Source organism: Neomonachus schauinslandi, chromosome 3 (genome assembly GCF_002201575.2).
Source record: "Neomonachus schauinslandi chromosome 3, ASM220157v2, whole genome shotgun sequence".
Classification (NCBI taxonomy): Eukaryota; Metazoa; Chordata; class Mammalia; order Carnivora; family Phocidae; genus Neomonachus; species Neomonachus schauinslandi.
In genome coordinates this window covers 152,629,362-152,647,255 of record NC_058405.1, presented here as the reverse complement: position 1 = coordinate 152,647,255, position 17,894 = coordinate 152,629,362, and the positions used below count along the sequence as shown (strand labels likewise).

The window sequence follows — 17,894 nt, the reverse complement described above, 5'->3', positions numbered from 1 at the left end:
AAAAAGAAATCAAAATTTAAAAATGCAGTATCTAAAATGGATGAAATAAAATAATTTTTAATTTGATGTACAGGGAAATTGTAATTTCATTGTGTTGTGAAACATGTTTTCAGGATTATTTACAGATTCCCTAGGAAGAAATTAGGGGGATATGAACTCAGTTTAGAAGAAAAAGCTAGGTTGTATGCAAAGAAAAACCACATTGGATGTTTGGATTTGTAACTTTAACAGTAGAATAGATCTGAAGTATGGTTTTGTTTTAGTCAGGAATCATTGTTTGGATTAGGACGATATAACCAAAGTATTGAAACTAAGTTCTTTGTAATATATCCTAGTTGGAAGCAAATATTTAATGAGAAATGAAATTGAAATTCAACATCACACGTGACCTTTGGTATTGTCAATATTGTTCATTTTCTGGCATGTTTCAAAAAAAACCAAAGGCCTTACTGTCTGTAAATGAATTGGGTTGATTGATGATGATCTTGAAGTAATTTTTGCATTATAGCTTCTTGGATTTCTATAACCTTCAAATCATTTCCAAGTATGTTTTTGGTTTACCAGTATCTAGTCATGTCTGTTTTGAACAGGATGGCTCATCTGTTGGTATCTACTTTTTCTTTATATCTAAATTCAAACTATTTGACTGGAAGAACTCTAGTGACTGTATTGAGAATCATAACAAAGCACTTTTCTCAAACAAGGCCACCAAGGGGAAAATCATATTATATTACAAAAAAAAAAAATGAAGATACTTTGGAACCACTAAAACTCATAATAATGAAATAAACAGCTTAAAGGGTATGAAACTAAAATATGAAACAAAAACAGTCTCTCTTGCTGAGGAGATTATTTCGTAGAACTAGATCTAAAAGAAAAACTTTAACAATTGAATTTTGAAATGATTCAAAAAGTGTGGTTTAATTTTTGTTTTATTTTTTAATGAATCCTTGACTCTACACCTAATTCCTTCAAATATTTGAAAGAGATATACACATTCTCGACATTTGTAACGTGATGAATATTTTACTGCTTTGTCATAGTCATTTGACATATTTTTTTTAACTTTTTATAATCTCTAGTAATTCCCCTTTCTGTAAGAAAATGCTGTTGGGTGTTAAGTGCATTAGTCAAACTGGTCAGAAAATCTAGTCATAGGAATTATTTAAACATCCTTAGAACATGAAATGAAGCACCCTATAGTGGGTAAGAGACACAATTTTAAACTTAAAAAATAGGAAGCTGAGGCTATTTACACATTTTCTGTTTTTATTTTATTTTATTTTATTTATTTTATTTTATTTTACCTGATGTTAAAATGAGAGAGGAGAGTGAGATACTGAAATCAGGGGGAAGGTAACCATGGGCACACATATGAAGCACTAGAGACTACAGAGGCTGAGAAAATGAAGCAAGGGCTATAGCTTTTGAAACAAGATTATAAAAGGTGTACAGGATTTAAAATATTTAAGACTTGAAGGGAGAAGTGTTGATTTTAGAGCATAGGACATAAACAGTATCAGAGTGGTGACATTCCTTCATTACATACATAATCTCATTTAGTTCTGATAACAGAGTCTAGTATATGTGTGGTTATGAGCGCAGCAGCTAGAGGTCAATGGCTTCGGTAGAGATTTTGGTTCTGACATTTAAGAAGTGCATGCATGTCCAAAGTGTGTCACTTGTACAATTTAATTTTCTCTGCCTCAATATCTTTATCCATAAAATGGGGATGATGGTATCTATATCAAAAGGAGTTTTAATCCTAAACACACTTTTAAACAGTGTCTAACACATCATATTGTGTAACTATTAGCTATTATCATAACAACCTTATGCAATGTATAATAGCATTATCCTCACTTTATAAATGAGGACAGTCCACAGTGAATTAGCCTTTAAAATGAAGCCCAAACTACTTAGTAGGACTAGAACTTTCAAAAGTCTGCATATGTTTTCAGTTTGTCTCTTCCCATTCCCCTCTTAGTTGCTATTTTCTCATCACTTAACCTTTAATGTTCTTCACAGAGCCTAACTTTCTCCTTCCCTGTTTCCTCAGACCACAATGCTTTCTCCTCAGATCTTCTGATATTTTCCTTCTTCTCATCCACCACCAGTGCTCAGTTCATGTGAACTCTCTATTCAGTTAGTCTCCATTATCTCCTCAGTTTATTTTTATTTATTTATTTTTTAAAGATTTTATTTATTCATTTGAGACACAGAGATAGAGAGAGAGAAAGCCTGAGCAGGGAGAGAGGCAGAGGGAGAGGGAGAAGCAGGCTCCTCGCTGAGCCAGGAGCCCTATGTGGGGCTCGATCCCAGCACCCTGGGAACATGACCTGAGCCAAAGGCACACGCTTAACCATCTGAGCCACCCAGGCATCCCCATTATCTCCTCAGTTTTGCTCTTCAACACCACTCCAGAATCCCTCCATACCAGCATTACTGGAGTTTCACTAGAAGAAAAAGCAAAACAGGAGATGTGTCATTTTCCCTGAGCCAACACTTTCATCCAAACAGAGTATTATCAGATCACAATCTGTGAAATGCTGGAGAAAAACTGGTATCAACATTTAAAATGTTTCAAAGCTGTCATGTGTCTCTGTACTGTTCATCAATTGGTTTTTCTGTCGTCCTTAATTGAAACTTAATGACATGTATATCTCTTATACATCTTATTTATTACAAAATAAGTTGTAAAATAGCTTAGGTTTATAAAGGATGGATTTTTAATACTCTTAAGTGCAAAGCAGATAGATAAATGACTCAAGTATAAAAGAGCAAGAATTATAACCAATGCTTGTGCTTATGGTATAGCATAAAAAATATTTCACATAAGTCCATACAAATCTACCTGGCATCTTGAAAATAAAGTAAATTGTTGTCCCAAATGAGACTGAAATTATTTTTTATAAAGATTTTATTTATTTATTTGACAGAGAGAGACACAGTGGAAGAGGGAACACAAGCAGGGGGAGCGGGAGAGGGAGAAGCAGGCTTCCCGCTGAGCAGGGAGCCCGATGCAGGGCTCGATCCCAGGACCCCAGGATCATGACCTGAGCCGAAGGCAGACTCTTAATGACTGAGCCACCCAGGCGCCCCAAGACTGAAATTAGTTTTACACATCTCTACTCACTTAACTAAAACCATAATCTCCTTGAAAAATGTCCTATCTTTTCCAGCACTTTATTATGTCAGGATTAATCAGAATATCATATATGGAAATAAGCAACTCTCTCTTGATCTCATTCAAAGGAATCATTAGGACCAATTTAGGGAGGAAAGATATATCCATATTTTTGTAAAGGTAAAAACAATGAAATAACTAACCCTAATAAGGTGAATTTAATGTAGAGACAAAATACTATAAGAATTATATTGTGGAATCACGTCATATATACATTCAACTTAACTATTTAATATATGTAGGGACTTTGAAAAAAGACAGAGTGGGATTTTTTTCAAAGATAGAAATAGCAAATAGCCTGGACAATTCTTATTATCAATCCACTTACTGAACTTATACCCAGAAGTGAGCTTGAAATAATTAGATTTGCTCATTCCCTTAGGTTCAGAACCCCTGGCCCAGAATTAGACAGATCTCTCCTAATGCTGAATGTGATTCTAGATATTTAAGGAAAATTTTAAATTTAATATAAAGCCCCCCAGTGTAAGACATCTACTTTAGCTGTTGCAAAACAAAAGAGCTATCTCTTCAATGCTAGAGAAAAACTTTGGTTGAGTTACAGCCAACCTTATGAGAAAAAGTCTGTAGGTCTTCAACATCACAACTTTCTAAGGAACTTTGAAGGGTAATTTGAGTTTAAGTGATTTCTAGTTTGGTTTTTAGAGTAGGATTGCCAAAGATGGTTTTACTTTGATTATTAAGAGAAATTTTGGCTTTAGATCCTGACTTTTCCAATATAATCAACTCCATAGTATTTAGAAAGAAGAGCAATTCTATTCACTTTTGGCAACCATCATCAGTATATTTCATTTTAATGAATATTTGCTAAGCAAGTTTATGGGGTAGGTGCTGTAATTCTGCTCAGAACTCCAAGATGTTGAAAGAAAATTAAAGCACATTTCATTTCACTTTATTATCTTCATTTGTTTGTTTTATTTGAACCTATATTTCTGGTGAAATTTTTACAGTTGTGTGTTCTATTACCTTCCTTTCTTTTATATTTCACTTTCCTTAATATTTGAATTTGCTCATGGCCCAAACCTTTTTTCCCTTATTCTTACTTGTGTTTATATTTCACATTTACATATGTTCCCATACTCTAAAGAAAAATTAAACAATATATTGCTAATGTATTTAGTTAAGTGTATCGATTCATAGCTCTGCTAACACAATTTTCTGTAGTATGTGCATTTTTTAGAATAGAGTTCACCTTGGCTATTTGTCATTATTTCTGTATGAAATTGATTAGTGATATATTTTATAGCCCTTATGATATTTAGCAATACTACATAAATATATTCTATAGTTACCATGATGATTATAAAGGGGTGATGTTCCCTTGGACTCCCCAGAGGATCAGGTTGATCTGTAAGTCATACAGATTTGAACTGACAGAGATGTATGAGATTGCTAAAATTAGTTTACCAGGCCTACTTTATTGTTTGTTTTAGTAGTTTTCATTTTAGCATGTTCAGGACTATCAGTGATATCCGTATAATAATACAGATCCTTTAGCAACTTGAAGCTCACTATCCTGTGTCATATATATATATATATATATATATATAAACAGCACTTAATATCATTAAAATATTTGGTGGCTCTGTGGCTTAAATCACTTCTATTTTAGATAAATTCAGATAGGAAATATAGTTTTTATATAATAAACAAGAAAAAACAACCTTGCATTTTCAGCAAAGTATTAAATTGTGCCATCACAATTTGAACACTTATTTTTATTTATGATATTCATTGCTCTAATGGCAAAAAAATGTTAATAAAGGCAAACACATATTTCTTGCCGTCTGTATCCCTTATTATCTGTAAATAAAATAGATATCATCTCATGTTATAAAATTAAGCTCTTGGGACGCCTGGGTAGCTCAGTCGGTTAAGCATCTGACTCTTGATAAGCATCTCAGACTCTGTGAAGCCTGCCTAAGATTCTCTCCCTCTCTCTCTGTCCTCCCTCACCTCTCTCTCAAAAACGATAACAGCAAAAAACCCTCTTAATTTTAATATTTTCAAATGGATGCAAATTTACCATATGATGAACAATTCATAAAAATGACTTGACCTCAACATTTTAAAGCTAAACAGCATTTTTTTTTTTTTTACTTAAAACAATTAGAATCTGTTTTTACAAAACTTTTGAGATTCAGGTGAAGGCAAGTGTTAAGAGAATCTTTAATTAAAGCACATTTATGAATAGGCGTTTTCATTTAAGATTTTATTCTTCACAATTGCGCAGCGATAACTCTGACAAGCATTTAGTTTAGAAATTTTATAAAATATTTATTAAAAATAAATTTATTAAAATTCCGTATTTAACTTGGGCATGCATTTAAAATTCCATATGAAATATTAAAATTCCGTATGAAATATTCCCAGCAGCATCTTAAAGTTACTTGTATTAGCATATCAACGTTGAACCACTTGTAAGTTGGATTTCATCGCTAGAGAACAGCGAAGCTGCTTCACAAGGATACAAAGCAAAGCTGTTGGGAATCGGAAAAGTCTGAAGCCCAGCATTTTTCTAGTTTTGACTTCTAAGTGTAGAATCTAAATCCTGAGGGAGGCCCCAGTGTGTTCCATCTGATAATATAGCAGTCACTCTCCAGTTACTTCTGTTACGAGTCCCTAGATCTATTAAAATGCACTTCATCAAATGCAGTAATCTTTTCTAGTTCTTTCTGGCAAAAACATATTCTTAAAATCTGAATAAGATAGCACACTTCAGAGTATCACCATTATATGTAACTAGTAAAGGAATAAAGCAAATGAATCTGGGAAAAATAAACTGGGGGAAAATTTTAGGTGTCATTATCTTAAGACTTTGTTAGGTTATTCTTTGTTATTTGACTCTTGAAAAAATTGATGCTAAGAATTTAATACTTTATTAACAGGGTTTTTCATTCTAAAAGGTTTAATTACTCTAAGCAGTCAGTTATGTTACTTCTAAATATAAGGCAGAGTTGAAAACTTCAGTAATAGGCTGTCCATATGCCTTGGACATAGAATGATAGTAACCGTATAACCTGGAGATGCTTTAAGGCTATTTTTGTTGATTCCACTTGAAGATTGGCCTATTACTTCTGGCATGCATTTCAACATTCTACCATTGTCCTACAATTTTCTGGTGTTCATTTGTCACACTGACAGAAACCAGTTTAAAATTTAAATCCATATCCCTCCTGAATCCCGTAAAAGAGTTTGTAGGCCAACGCTTGTGCAGTGACTGATGATGCTCCTGTCAGGTGCCAGGAGATCCAGCGGAATTGCTCAACAAGTTTCTTAACAAGATAAACAATAAGGCAGATTACAGAAAAACAAATGACTTATCATAAGGTTGCTTCCATGGCATTCTTCATATTAGTCCCCTAAAGTCATTTCTACAAATAAGCCATTTCAAGAGTAGGAAGTATTCCTACAAGTATATTGATATTTAATTCTTTCCTAGCTCATTCAGTTTATTATTTGTAGAGAAAGAGCACACAATTGAAATATATGGTAAAAGATTCCTAAAATTACGCTTTAATTTAATCATACAATTTCTGTATCTCAAGGATATAGGTTGGTAAGATTTGATTTTGCACTAACTCTTCTGGGAGTTTATACATCATTATGATCCAGTTCTCTTTGCAGATTTCCAACATTAGGACTATGCCCCTTAAAATGCTTTTCCTTTAAAGTGGCATATCTCAAAATCTGAGCCATGGAAGTTTATTGTTGCTTATTTTCATCTCAATACAAGCCATATTAGAATGTGTGTTATCTTAAGAGATCTCTTTTTTTTTCCAACTGCATATTTAAACCTACCAAAAAAGTCACAAAAGTATATCATCAAGTCAGAGCTATAATAGTGATTTCATCTAGACGCATGAAATTACTGTGTTCATCTGCTTCCTCTTATAAAGAAGGCAGAAAAATGCATGCCCAAGTTAAATCATTTGCCACATGCATTTTTAAGGGGAGGGGGAGAAGGGCAGAGGGAGAGGAACAGAGAGAATCTCAATCTCATGACAAATCAAGAGTCAGATGTTTAACTGACTGAGCCACCCAGGAGCCCCTAGTCACATGCATTTTACCTGGTCTAAGTGGTCTGTAGTTTGAAAAATATGACAGTTTGTTGATTTTACCTGCTTAGCCATTGTAGTACCTTCTTTGAAAAGGTTAATTTACTACCTATCACTTAAGTGTTCATTTTTGTTATTTGTTTATTCCACAAAAATATAGCAACTAGACAAGAAATTAAAGGCTTGTGTTCCTGGAGACTACTATTAGCTTCAGATATAACATACAGATATGCATCATACCTTACCTTAAAGTACCAGGAGAGTTCTAATGGTAGGCTTATGTATTAACCTAAGTATAATTGTTTTAATTCTTGTAAAATAAATCAGATAATTAGATTTGTTCAAGATTTTATATATTTTTGTTCTTGAATTACAACCAAATATTAGTTGTAACATTTTAGATAATTTGAAAACTTGTTAAAAGTTGTAGTGCCTATAATTCACCTGAAATGGTATCAAAAGGAGGTAAAAACTATAAAGGTCTGTGTTGACATCATATTGTGACCCATGTGTTATACAGAAAAGGAAAACAGCAAATGATTACTGAGAACATCTTTGGGAATAATACTTAAAAGGAACAATTGGCCATTAACTAATATTAGAAGTACACCTTCTATTCATTCGTAAAATACATTAATATTTCACGGGAAAAGTGAAATCATTAGAAGTACAATTATATTGATTCACTTTAACTTAAATATACAACTAATCCACAGAGATGGGAAACACCCTAATGTAATATCCCTAATGGAATGAGATTGAACTGTGTGCAATTTAGTTTTTAAGATAAAAAGAGATATCCTCTGAAACACATACTCAAAACATATTACAGAGATTTCAGAGGACAAAAACCTGTAAAGTTTTGATACCACCTGTGACAGTTAATGTTCCTGAAAATAATGACACAGCTAGAAATGTGTGAAGACTTCATAAGAAAAGCATGTCATACTTGTCTATGAGACTAAGTTTCCACCAGAAAAAAATAGCTTCATTAAGTGACTAAGACCAGGAATAAACTAGCTATTCTAACGGAAAGAACATAAATATAATTGCATTTGCCATATCCACGATCAATACAGCCCCATGTTCTGGTTAGTGACACTCTAGAGTATGCCTTTCTACTTGGCTGTTCTAACATTTCAAACATAACATTTCTAAAAGCTCTCTATTCCCACCAAATCTAACATTCTCCTTTGACTTTAATTATAAGTAAAGATATTTTCATTTTCCCCACCACTTAAGTTTTGGTGTTTTGACTTTTCTTTATACCCATACTTCCAAATTCAGGTATCAGCTCTTCCCTTTGAATGTTTCCTGCTTTAAATGCCTCCTTTTCATTACTCTTATTGCTACTCTAGTGCATGAATATATCATCTTATACCTGGATTACTACAATATTTTCTAATGTATTTTCCCAGTCTCCTGTTTCTCTACATTTATATTTCAAACCAACTGCTACTGAAATAATCACCATAAATTAACACTATGGACACATTCCTGCTCAAAAATGTCAATGGTCTTCCTTAATGAGACCAGATGGTTTCAACACATAGACCAGCATTTAAGGATCTCCATATCAGAACTTGTGCAGGCTGTGTAATGCAAAAATGTTATTCCACAGTAATAAAAACCACTGGGTTATAATTATTTAGGATTATTGAAAAAATTATGCTAGGTAGCCAGAATGACTGGAGGGAAGACAATGCTGTTAATTTAAGGGCAAAAGGTTGGAATACGGAAGTGATCTCTTGGAGTTCAGATCCCATAATTACTAAATATCTATGGAAACAATCCATGTTGGTGTTTGGAAACAACACTCCATGAATACTTTTTATGTTTCTGTATGGTCAGAGCTTTGAGAGCAAAGAACACTGGTACTTGGGTTTAAGGAGGATTGAATGGTAAACATGACTTCGAAGTTAGACGTTGTGTATTGCTCCAAGGGAATGTAAAGTAGGCTCTCCCCTGGATCCATTTACTTAGATTCTAAGTACAGTAAATTTGGAGCATTTCTTTATACTTCAGACTCATGAAAGAGCTAAAGACCTTCCCTCCATCTCCCCTATCCTCCCCCAGAGAGGATTTGTCTGTATTCCAGAACAAAGGTCTCCTTTACTCTATCTCCAGAGCGTGTACGAGCTGCCCTGCACATGCTCCAGGTTTCATAACTGCATCTCCTCTGGTGTAACCACTGCACACCGTGACATTTTGCTGTCATTGCATTACCCTGTGGAGGACTGGGGCACATCGAATCAGTGCTGCTCAGATTGCTTTGTGAATAAATAAAAAAGTCTGTTTTCTTTTTTTTTTTAAGATTTTATTTATTTATTTGAGAGAGAGAGAATGAGAGATAGCACATGAGAGGGGGGAGGGTCAGAGGGAGAAGCAGACTCCCTGCTGAGCAGGGAGCCCGATGCGGGACTCGATCCAGGGACTCCAGGATCATGACCTGAGCCGAAGGCAGTCGCTTAACCAACTGAGCCACCCAGGCGCCCCAAAAGTCTGTTTTCTGATCCAGAAATATAGTGTTCCTGTTAATAGATGGTAGATACATATGGATATAGATGATACGGATATAGATTATTATAGAGAGATACATACTCTGTATATATACACATATATAAATAAATATCATATATAAATGTATACGCATATATATGTGTATTATTGTATGTATTATATATTATATGTATATATATAATCATATATAAAATGTGTATATGCATATATATATGTGTGTATACATATATATGTCTATACAGGAGTCTCCCACTATCTGAAAGAAGAGCTTTCCTATGAAAATTTCTGTAGGCTGAAACAGCTTAAGTGAAGAAACAATTATCATTAATTTATATTAAAAATTTTTGAACATTTTCAGACCCAAAAAACAACCTCTCTTAAGCTTTTCTGAAAACTTAGGACACATCTTGCTAAGGATGCACAAAATAAATTGAAATAATGTAGATGTTCACAGATATAGTTCAAAGTTACAGTGGCTTGAGATGCTGAGATGCTGAAATGCATTTTTCCTGGGGAAAGAGCTTGGGGGGCCACTCTGGCTGCTAAGGGTGAGTTTGCTGCAAAAACATATGCCGAACGCTATTTTTGCTTTTCACCTTTTCCTGTAAAAGTAGAAGTCCTTTTCGCATTTCTTTTAGTTAGCAAAAACACGTACGAATGCAGGTCTTTCATAAAAGCAAAGTGGCCTAATATAAACTTTTGAAAAGCGGGGTATGCCTGCTTGAGTGTGTGTGTGTGTGTGTGTGTGTGTAAAACTGCAGCAGGCTATCCTGTTAGCAGGGTAATACCTAAGGTCCTGCATAGTTTCAGACCTAAATGTTAGCATCAATTGTCTAGTCAGAGTAGTAGTCACTATAAATAGGATTGGGCTAGTCTTCTGAAATAGGATTTTTGAAGCAATGATCTATTTCATAAATAAAACAGTGCAGCTTAGGTAAGGATCATGCAGCTTCAATATTAATGATTTTAAGCTATTGAAAATAGCCTGAGAAAAGAAAAAAATGCAGGTCCTGAAATATAGAAAGAATACCATCTCACTTACTGGAAGAAGCAGTTAAGGAGATAAGAATTTTTTATCCATGGCAATAGGAAAATTCCCATTACCTGGCACTAATTAATGCCCTCTGGCTGTTGGAGTTGCTAATTTTGAAAAACATGAAATTTCAAATTGTGTTGAGATGGCTTGGGGTTAAGGTTTAAGGTACTTTAAATTAAATTGAATTTTTCACAGTTATGTTTGTATACTCATACCTCCCATAAATGTTTCCTGGTCTTTGTGCCACTGCTGAAGGTGGTGGTTTATACCCCATTTATGGTAACTAAATGAATTGACTGAAATAGGTATTTCAATAGGTATTAGAAATAGTGAAGGGGGAGGATAGAGAAGGAATACAAGCAAAAGACAAGTGTTTTGGTCAAAGAAATTGTGATGAGCACTGGGCGTTATACGCAACTAATGAATCATTGAACACTTACATCAAAAACTTTTTTTTTTTCTGGGTGCTGGCTGTGGGAGACTCAGATCTGGGACTGGCCTAGTTGTCCAGGAAGCCTGGGGTGGAGTGAGAGGAAGAAGGGCACAGAGAGGCTTCAGCCACTCTGCCGAGATGCCCAGCAGTCCTGGGCGGTGTTCTGACCCCAGCTGCCCTTTGGTTTCTTCAGCCCAGGGGCACCTCTTATCAACAGATCCAACTCTGTCTTCCCCTCAGGTAGAAGGGACCCCAGCAGGCTCCGTTCTCTGAACATTGACTGAGCTCCTACTGAGTGTAGGTGACAGGGCTTCGAGAATACAGAGATAAATAGGATCTGGACCCTGCCCTCCAGAAACTGTTCAACTGGAGACAGCCAAGGAAGTCCAGGGGGCATAGAAACCCAAAGGACAGGGTTCTTGAGGGTCCAAGAAGGCTTCCCAAAGGGTATGCCCCCAGAACCAGGCCAGGTATGTGGGCTAACTAAACATAAAAAAAATAAATTCCACATTTCCATAACTAAAAAAAGTGTGTAATCCAGGTTCTTAGGCCAATTCTAAAACATAATGTGGTTATATTTTTTCTTGTTCTTTTTAAAAAAAATTATTTTATTTAAATTGAATTAATTAACATATAGTGTATTATTAGTTTCAGTGGTAGAGTTTAGGGATTCATCAGTTGCATAGAACACCCAGTGTTCACTACATCAAGTGCCCTCCTTAATGCCCATCACCCAATTACCCCATCCCCCCCACTCACCTCCCCTCCAGCAGCCTTCAGTTTGTTTCCTATAGTTAAAAGTCTTTTATGGTTTGTCTCCCTCTCTGATCTGACCTTATTTTATTTTTCCTTCCCTTCCCCTATGATCCTCTGTTTTGTTTCTTAAATTCCACATATCAGTGAGATCATATGATAATTGTCTTTCTCTGATTGACTTATTTCGCTTAGCATAATCCCCTCTAGTTCCATCCATGTCATTGAAAATGGCAAGATTTCATTTTTTTAAAGTCTAATAAAGTTTATTGGTTTTCTTTGATTGCCTCTGTTCCAGATTTAGAAGGGCTCTCTGGGTTCTTCTGGCCTTGTTTTCGGGCTACTGCTACTCTGGCTTTTAAGGCCCTTTTTTTGCTTCTTGAACTTTTGTACCTCCTGGAAAACCCGAAAGCACAGGGCCTTCTTGGTTGCCCAGCGTTGATGGCCTTTCCGGTGATACAGAGGGGGAAAGGTGTACTCAATCCCCAGCTCCTTGCATGTTTTCTCAAAGACACTGTAGTTGGTCTTAATGGAGGTTTTTGAGCATCTTTTTCCTCTGGTCGATGCTCATCAGCAGATAGTGCTTGTGGGCTTTGTCCTTTCAATGTTTCTGCATGTGTTCTTCATAATTGCTAATCTTGACAGTCAAGGCAACAATTCGAGCCTCCAGGGAGCTAGTGTCCTCAGGGTTTGCCACAATCTTGTTCGTCAACTGCTCTTGCTTGATTTTTAGCTTCTCCTTCTGGTTGGCCATTTCCAGACAAGAGTCTTCTCATGACATCATCAAACCTGGTTTCTGGATGCCATATCCCTGAACGGCTGGGAGGATAACAACTCGAGGAGAGGGAAGGCCCCATTGGCAGGAGGGAGGCCTGGCACTTGCTCTGCCCAGCAGCCCAAGGACTCAGATTTCATTATTTTTGATGGCTGAGTAATATTCCATTATGTGTGTGTGTGTGTGTGTGTGTGTGTGTGTGTGTGTGTGTACATATATATATCACATCTTCTTTATCCATTCATCTGTCAGTGGACATCTGGGCTCTTTCCATAGTTTGGCTCTTATGGACATTGCTGCTATAAACATTGGGGTGCAGGTGACCCTTAGGATCACTATGTTCGCATCCTTTGGGTAAATATCTGGTAGTGCAATTGCTGGGTTGTAGGGTAGTTCTACTTTTAACTTTTTGAGGAACCTCCATACTGTTTTTTAGAGTGGCTGTACTAGTTTGCATTCCCACCAGCAGTGTAAGAGGGTTCCCCTTTCTCTGCATAATGCTGTTATATTTTAAGCAGTAGTTTTACTGCTGAACTATGCACCCACATTTCCTATTGTGCTTCTGTTCTTGATGTTAGTAAACACAAAATCAGGGCCTTATTAGAACCAAAGAAAGAAAGCACTTTAGGAGTGGATTGTAACAAAGGGAGTAATGGAAGAGAAAGGAGAGATGGATGTGCATTTGCCCTGACATTTCAAACATAAAGACACTGCATAAAGATTTAGCTCCTATTAAATTCTCTTCTGGAACAGAATCTTGCTGGATCTCTTTGGCTAGCCTTGGAGAGGATGAAAGTCACTGATAGAAAATTGAACAGTGTCATTCACCTTTTACAGATTAGCCAGGTAGCTTGAGCTACCGAGAGCCTGAGCTACTTTGGAGAAAATGTGACATCATATATGGCTTTCATATACCCAACAGGCAGAAAATGAAATAGTTTATAATGAACATGAACTGAATGACCTCTGCATGTCACTTCTAGCAACTATCTATTTTTGCTCACTACATAGACTATGGCTGCAAGCCCTGCTGTGTATACTCTTTAATCCACACTGCCCCATGCATCTTTAAGAGAACTGTATGATCAGCAATTTCAAGATCCCTAAATGTGCATGATTAATATCAGTGGAGGTTAATTATAGCTACCCATAAAGCTTCATTACAATCTAGCAGAGAATAAAACCAATCTGAACATTTTAATTATAATATAAATTACAATTATTTAGTCAGAGTAGTAGTCACTGTAAATAGGGTTGGACTAGTCTTCTGAAATGGGATTTTTGAAACAATGATCTATTTCATAAATAAAACAGTGCAGCTTAAGTAACGATCCTGCAGCTTCAATATTAATGATTTTGGTTGAAACTCTAACTACTCTTCTGAATATCATGTAAAATAAGTAAAAAGGAAAATGTACACTTTGTCTTGTCTTATGGTAGACAACTCTAAATTGATCTTAATCATTGTTTCTTGTCATATTAACATGAGTAGTCCGTACATGCCTTTTTATATATTGATTTGTTTTTAACACCACAGGAACTCTCATAAACATACAATAATTAGAACATCATCTGTAAAACACACCAATCTACATGCTCCTCAAAGGACAGAATTTGTAAATATTTCAGATATCTGTTAAATGTTCAATTGAAAAAGGATGAGCACTAACATTTAACAATAAGCAACTAAAAAAAAAGTAGAGATAAAATTTTTCAACTGAGGACTGTCTCAGAAAGCTTCTTTAGAGAAAGCAACAGACATTGGATTATTGATACTTATTGGTAATAATAGTACAGTTTGAAGCGTAATAGTAAGAGCCAGAATCAAGGTCTCAGAGAATTATTGAATATACTCTTAGACCTATATTATATAATATTTTCATATCAAGTATAGCTTTGCCATTAGCCTAGTGAAATTGCTTTAAGATTTCTGAACTCCAGAAGTGTAGGAGAACACATTTGTGTTGCATGGTAATTTCTAACAGCAGCAATAGGAAACAAAGAATTTTCAAGCTCTTTTTTTAGGCAAAATTAGTATATAATGTATTAGTTTCAAGTGTACCACACAATAATTTGATATTTGCATGCATTATGTAATGAAATGTTATCACAGTAAGTCATTACCATTTGTCACCATATAATCGACCCCCTTTACCCTTTTCACTCAGCCCCCAAAATCCCTCCCCTTTCATAACCACCAATCTGTTCTCTATATCTACTAGTTTTGTTTGGTTTTGTTTGTCTTGTTTTTGGATTCCACATATAAGTGAAATCGTTGGTATTTGTCTTTCTCTGTCTTACTTATTTCAATTAGCATGATACTCTCAAAGTCTATCCATGTTGTCGCAAATGGCAAGATTTCCTTCTTTTTTATGCCTGAGTAGTATTCCTTTGTGTGTGTGTGTGGGGGGGGGATAGAGATAGATACAGATATAGACATAGATATAGGTAATATTATTTATCCATTCATCCAGCCATGGACACTTAGATTGTTTTCATATCTTGACCATTGTAAATAATGCTGCAATAAACATAAGGCTGCATATATCTTTTTGAATTAGTGTATGTGTGTGTGTGTGTGATAAACAGCCAGTAGTGGAATTACTGGTTTGTATGGCAATTCTATTTTTAATTTTTTGAGTAATCTCCATACTGTTTTCTACAGTGGCTGCATCAATGAGCATTCTCACCAACAGCACATGAAGATTCCTTTTTCTCCACATTCTCATCAACACTTGTTATTTCTTTAGCTTTTGATTTTAGGCATTCTGATTGGTGTAAAGTGATAACTCATTGTGGTTTTGATTTTCATTTCCCTGATGATTAGTGATATTGAGCATCTTTTCATGTGCCTGTTGTCCATCTGTATGTCTTCTTGAGAAAAATGTCTATTTGGATCCTCTGCCCATTTTTAATCAGATTATTTGATTTTTGGTATTGCAAACTTGCATAAGTTCTTTATATATTTTAGTTATTAACTTCTTATTGGATATGTCATTTGCAAATATCTTCTCCCATTTTCATTTTGTTGATGGTTTTCTTCACCCTGCAAAAACTTTTCATTTTGGTGTAGTCCCAATACTTTAATTTTGCTTTTGTTTCTCTTGCCTAAGATACATCTAAAAATTTTTTTATGGCTGATGTCAAAGAAATTATTGCCTATGTTTTCTACTAGGAGTTTTATGGTTTCAGGTTTCACATTTAAATCTTTAATTCATTTTGAGTTTATTTTTGTGTATGGTGTAAGAAAGTGGTCCAGTTTCATTCTTTCGCATGTAGCTGTCCAGTTTTCCCAGCACTATTTGTTGAAGAGACTGTCTTTTCCCCATTGTATAGGCTCTTTTTTAATGCATGAGCTTAAACATTAAACATTTCATTTAAGTAACTATACATATTTTATTGCTATGTTTGATTTTGAATTCTTATGGAACTCAATTTTAATTTGTAATATTCATTCTATGTGTAATTTTATCCACCACACTTAACATCTCAGTACACTGCAATTTCAGCATCTTTAAATGGAAATTGTGTATCAAGGCAGTCCTATGGTGTATTTTCACCAGATTTCCTTAATGGGAGAGCATTATGAAAGAATGTCCGATATAAGTCAATAATATCTACCCAATAGCAGAAATGATCAATAAACTAGTGTCTATAAATTCATATTTTTAGATGAGAAAACTGCATTTAGGGTCTTGCATGCCTGCAGGAAATATTGAAAGTCAATGCAAATCAGAATGGTTGCTTCTGCAGTAGCAATTACTTTAAGGGACCTTTTAGATGGAGGAAATGTTTCTGTACAATAGATTTTCTGGTAGAGAATATACTTGAGGCACAAACCTACTCCCTGGGTTTTTGCCACTATCAGAGATCAAGTATTGGGAATTTACCTTTCTCTTAATTGTTGCCAGTTCTTTTCTAGGAAAAAAACTAGCAGAGGTTATACTTTTCTTGAGCAGACCCATTGTAGAGAACAGAAATTAGAATTAGTATTCATGAAATACTCATAGAACTTTAATGCCCTGATTGGAAAAAGTCTTCAAGGTTATTCTTGAAAATTATTTAATCTATAACATTTCATTTTGAGTTTTGCTCTGATATTTTCTCCAAATCTGTTTTAATTCTAAATATCCAACAAATAAAGAGTGGAGACCATCTGTTAAGTGGGTCTTTCAGATGAAGAAATGTCCCCATAATCCCTGTGAGTTCTTTGCCCAAAGAGAAGGAGTTAGCCTTCCCTTTCCATTTGTGTGTTTTACTCCACTCATCAGTGTTTCTTTATTCGACACATATTAATTACCATATGTAGAGCACTAATAGATGCTTACAATAAACATCACCATAAGAGGAAGTGCAACAACTAATGAGGTGGGCAGATAAATTAGAATATGATGTGTCACATATTTTAATAAAATGTTGAACCATGTACTGGTTGTTTATTCCAGTGAAGCTGTGTTCTATGTGAAAACTGGTTTTATATACATGTGTCCTTTACTTCTGGACTAGTCTATAAATTAGTGACTTTGTATACTGACTTACAAAAAAAATAAATCAGTTTATTATTTCAACAATCATTCACTAATTTTTCCCTAAAGTAATAGATAATCTCCTTGTCCTGGGGAACATAAATATTATTGAGGAAATGTTTTCATAAATAGTACCTATCTTTCACATAGCACAGCCTATTTTGAACTTACACAAGGGTTTTGGCCATATTCTTTTGTTATCAACTTATTCTGTAAATTTTTATCAAGTGCTTGATAACCTTTGATGTTGGTGTCAGTGAGGGACATGGTAAAACACTTTCAGAAAAGGGAGTTAATATTAATTAATGGGCTGCAGGAGACATAAATTTAAATTTTGGGGGCTATTCAAATATCATTATAAGACTTAATTAGTGTGTGTTAATCAATGTAATTATGCTCAAAGATGTGGTTTTGTTTACTCCTATCTTAAGGTACAAAGATTACTAATTATTTGAAGTGTGTTATCCATCAATTATCCACCACTCTGTCATAATTCAATGCTTGGGATAATCTTGTGTCAGCAACGGAGGCAAACTGTTCCGATCTCCCTCATTTGACTTTCAGCTGTGAGAAGTAGAGTTAGCTGAG

The 17,894-nt window shown here is 35.0% G+C and overlaps 1 pseudogene; it reads right to left on the bottom strand.

The window, feature by feature from the left end:
- Window positions 1–12,271: 12,271 nt before the first annotated feature.
- Window positions 12,272–17,573, bottom strand: LOC110592070 (annotated as a pseudogene).
- Between the last annotated feature and the right edge of the window lie 321 nt (window positions 17,574–17,894).